The sequence below is a fragment of the Oxyura jamaicensis genome, chromosome 11, assembly GCF_011077185.1.
Source record: "Oxyura jamaicensis isolate SHBP4307 breed ruddy duck chromosome 11, BPBGC_Ojam_1.0, whole genome shotgun sequence".
Classification (NCBI taxonomy): Eukaryota; Metazoa; Chordata; class Aves; order Anseriformes; family Anatidae; genus Oxyura; species Oxyura jamaicensis.
Genome location: NC_048903.1, coordinates 13,866,246 through 13,870,746, shown reverse-complemented (window position 1 = coordinate 13,870,746; position 4,501 = coordinate 13,866,246). Strand labels below are relative to the sequence as shown.

At 39.7% G+C, this 4,501-nt stretch overlaps 1 long non-coding RNA gene across 1 annotated transcript in view; it reads left to right on the top strand.

The window, feature by feature from the left end:
• The first annotated feature begins 2,824 nt into the window (after window positions 1-2,824).
• Window positions 2,825-4,501, top strand: part of LOC118172787 — a 5,394-nt gene continuing 3,717 nt past the window's right edge. The window contains exon 1 of the long non-coding RNA XR_004753859.1: window positions 2,825-2,894. This is a non-coding gene — a long non-coding RNA (uncharacterized LOC118172787). The remainder of the gene's footprint in view (window positions 2,895-4,501) is intronic.

The window sequence follows — 4,501 nt, the reverse complement described above, 5'->3', positions numbered from 1 at the left end:
AGATCTAAGTATTTTTGAGTACACTATTCCACAACAGCTCTTGATGATCAATCTGGTCTAGTGTTTTAACCACCTGCACTGTAGAGAAATTTTCCTTAGAAATTTAGGAATTCTTTTACTACAACAGGTATCTGTTGCTTTGTACCTTTTTGGTGTAAAATATGACAAGAATCTGGACCTAATTCTCTAGCTCCCCTTTAGCTTGGTGGACTGATACCAATTACGCTCTTGTTCTTCACGTACCTGGAAATGCTTTCCAGGAGTCCTTGCTAGGGACTGAATTGAAGCTTTACAGCCAACACATCCTCAGACCCTCCTCATCTCTTTTTAAAAATGGGCATAACAGTTCCTTTTTCTAGTCCCTGACTATCATGACAGCAACCTTCCAATGTCATCAGGTAGCTCTTTCAGCATCTTTGGATGGTCCTCATTCAGCAACACGGACTTGGAGACATTTAAAACCAGACTGGACAAGGCCCTGAGCAAGCTGCTCTTGCTGACCCGACTTTGTGCAGGGAGAGGTCAGACTTGATCTCCAGAGGCTCCCTTCAATCTCAACTAGTCTCTGATTCTGTGTATTTGTCCACCTTATTTGAGTAGTCCCTAACTTTCTACTAAATCCACACTGTGCTTGTATAAGTACATTTTGCATTGCAAAGCAGATTGTCCAGCTTCCTGAATAGAGCAGTCTAACACTTCATAATCTGTGCAATATGATATGCCTGTTTTAAATTTATGAAGCTGTAAACCAATTTCCTGTACTAATAAACACCTCTTTTTTCATTCCCAGTTACCCTCCTTTTAAAATTACTGCACTGCCTTGCTCTCTTTCTCTCTCTCTCTCTTGTCCTTGTCTTGTAAGAAAGAAACGGGGTGAGGAGAGGGAAGAGGGTGCAGAGGGGAGGGGGAGAAGGGGAAGAAAGAAAAGAAACGGCAGCTCACAGAAATAAATGATATTTGGGGAGAATCCAAGATCAACAGACCAGCAAGCCCACTCATTGTTCTTTATTGTTTTGGCTTTCTTCCAGCCCCTCTAGGTTTCTCTCTCTTTCCAAACTGCTTTCTGCATTCTCACATATGTTATAGTAAGTATTATGATTTCAGAGAAGTGCTTTAATTTTCATTTTATAATAGCTTGATCTGCAAAGGAAGTTGTCCAGTTTTTAACGGAGGAGAGGAGGAGAGCTTGTTGCTCTGTCGCTCCTTAATGTATGTGTAAACTTGATTATTCTTAACAGAAGATCCATATGCGTATAGTATCACTGGAGGAGAAATGGCTGGCTTTTGCATATAGTTAGTGGGCATAATTATCTGTGAAATTGTTTGGGTTTGGATTCCTCTGGCAGTACAATAAATATTTCAAATCCAGCACACATCAGGCCTGCTGCCATTTTTACAGTGAGAAGCACAATAATGTAGCTTTGCATTTTGTCACCAAAATGATCTGTTTTTCTAATGCAGCAAAAAGCGGTTACGGAACTGGTATAAAAAGACATTGATGTGGATGAATGTATCTGTATTTTTAATAGATTCCTTCTAAATGTAATAAATTTTGAAAATTACTGATAGAATCTGCATAGTTACTAGAATACTTCAACCCTTCTGATCTGTCAGGCTATAGGTTGGAAGGAAGTTCATAACTTAAAAGCTTACAGCATAAAAGCTCAATTAATGTAATCATTATTGGAATAATTCTCCAAGTTTAACACAAGAAAGCCCAACTCTGTCTTTCACTCTACAGTTATCCAAGCATCTACCTATCGCACACTTTTGCACAGCAGCACTTGCTGTATGTCCAGTAGAAACAAGATGCTACCTGGTTTGGTGCAGGCAGTGCTCTTCCAGGGCTTCCCTTCATGCCACTGAGGCCTGAATGTTCAAGGACATTTTTGCGGGGAAGCTCCAGTCATCTCCAACTCCTCAGGTCCACTAGCCAAGCTGGAGTGGTAGGAACATCACAGGAAACATTAGGACAATTGTGAGAACAGCATGAGGCCATCCTCATCTGATTTAGAGGGAGCCTGAAAAGGACCTGCTCTTGTTGCTGCTGCTTTACCTGCTCCTGACTGATTCCTGCCAGATTTCCACAATTCCAGTAAGGGTTAGCAGAAATCAGAGTTGGAAAAGAGCCTGGGCAGCACAGACTTATACCCGGGTGTCTCTCATTATCACAGAACTGTAAGCAACTGATGCATGCAGGCCCAGGTCTCTCAGTGAACTGGGTGTTCCTTCATCCATGGCTTTGTAGGCTGTTACATTCTTGCCAAAAGTGAGAAAGCCAGCAAATACCATGGTGCCATGGGGAGCAGTCTTACAGCAGTGTTGCCTCGGAAAGCCTGTGCATTTAGGTTAGTCGGGGACATTCATTTGGCTTCAAGTCGGGGATCAGGCTCTGGAAGAACGCAGACATACTATGGTGTGACTACATAAAAGTACAGATTTTTCAAGACTAATTGTTCTTTTCCTTTTGGCTTTCACAGTTAAAACTGAAGCAAGCTGATCATTCAAATGAAAACTACATAGTCTAAGAGATTACCTACATGCTTAAAGATGGATGGAAATGGGTACATTCAAAAACATTTGAAAAATTTGAGTCTAAACTTTTCTGCATTTTGTACAAGTTATTAAACATATTTTTTCGCATTGATAACGTTGTTTAAACATGTAAATGTGAGAGGTAAGCCGTAGTTACTGTTAAATGTGTTGCAAGACATGCATCTTCAAGCAAAGAAGGAAGGTTGTCAGCAAATGCTGATTCTGGGCTGCGAATGCAGCTCTGAATGCCAGGGACTATGAATGGGGTAGAAAAAAAGAAATCAGAGACTGAGCCAGGCTGACTCAGACAAGCTCCAAGCTGAGACAAACCAGCTCAGCTGAGCATATCACTACAACAGGTACCTAAATAAATTATGTTTAAAGCTCCTGTATATCCCAGCTATCCCCATGCTTGCTCTTTTAGGACTTTTCCATCTGTAGATGCAAGAAGCTTTCATAGAGACGTATATTTAAATTCTCACTTTGACTCCTACTTTTCATTGCTTTCACTGCATCCCTAATAACAACAACAATCAGATAAAGCTGCTCATTTGACTTTCAGAGTCAGTGCTCAGTAGGGCTGGAAATATGCAGTTTTGGGATGCAGTCTGCCTTTCAATGCTAGGAAGTGCTTGTCACCATTATTAATTAAGTATGACATTTACTCTCTTCATTGGTTCTAACCATGCACACACCATGATCTCTGTAGCATATAAATATTGTAATTTACAGATGGGTGAAGAACAGATTTGCAGTTTTAGGATTTATGTGGGTTGGGGTTGCTCAGTGAAAATTCTGGCTTTTGGGGGGTTTATACTGGGGTTGCTTAACTGTTCTGTGGAAAAGAAAATCTGCCTGCTGACCAGTTCTGATATACAGTTACAGAGCTGTGCAAATGTGTCTAGCAGAACTGAGATGCAGTCAAGCTGGCAAATTCTACAAGCTCTGGTCAGGTACTCGTGTAGCATGGCTAAAAAAGTATCCTCTGTTGTGAGTCTTTGTTTCTGACTAATTCTAAATAAAAATTTGGTTACAGAAATGTGTGAAGTTATACAGATACACATATAAAATATGGTGGAATGAAAAGATATTTGTACAAGTAAGCCATCAATATGCTGTCTTGCTAGTTAGCCAAGTGAATCATAATTTGCCATGCTTTTCAATATGTGTGAATTGCAAACAGGCCACAGTGTGCTTGGAATTTTGCTGGCAGTTTGGTAGCTAAAGCCATAGAAAATAAAAAGTGGAGCAAGCAGCTTGAGGGACATTCAAAACGGAGAGATTTTTAAGAACTGATTGCTGGTACAGATAGCCACATGTCATAAAGCTAGTTTTATGTCTCTATTTACATATTAATTGTAATTCATCTATGGCATAATTAAAGAGGCTCAATGCAGGGTTTTATACAAAAATACATGTTTACCAGACATCAGTGGCATCAGCAACAAGCTGACATCTTTTGAGGACTGGCACTGGGTTCACTTAAGATGCTTTGATGGTCCTGATAGCTTGATTTTTGTGACATGTAATTGTCTTGTTAAAGGACTCTTTCACTACAGCTTTTCAGAGTCATTTACAGGCATTTATTAAATAGAAATGAGCATAAAATGAACAACCTAGAATACCACATTGTTAGTACTATTCTTACTACTTCTGCAATTACTATCAAGTGTATGCAATGCCACAAATACCTCTGAAGAGCTAGCTGTGTAAAAGGAGACGAGTGTATAATAAAAGGGAAGGGCAGCAAAGAGAGACAGACCGTCACTCATAAAAGCTATTAAGTATGTGTTGTATTTCAGGCAGGTAGCTAATTTCTTTGGCTTCAGTCAGATTTTTGGAGTAGATCCACAGAGGAAAACCACATAAATATTATTTCTTATCTCCTCATTAATAATCGCAAGGAAAACAGGTAATAGTCAAAAAAGAACAAAACAAAACTGTGTAAATAGGACATCGCAGGAAA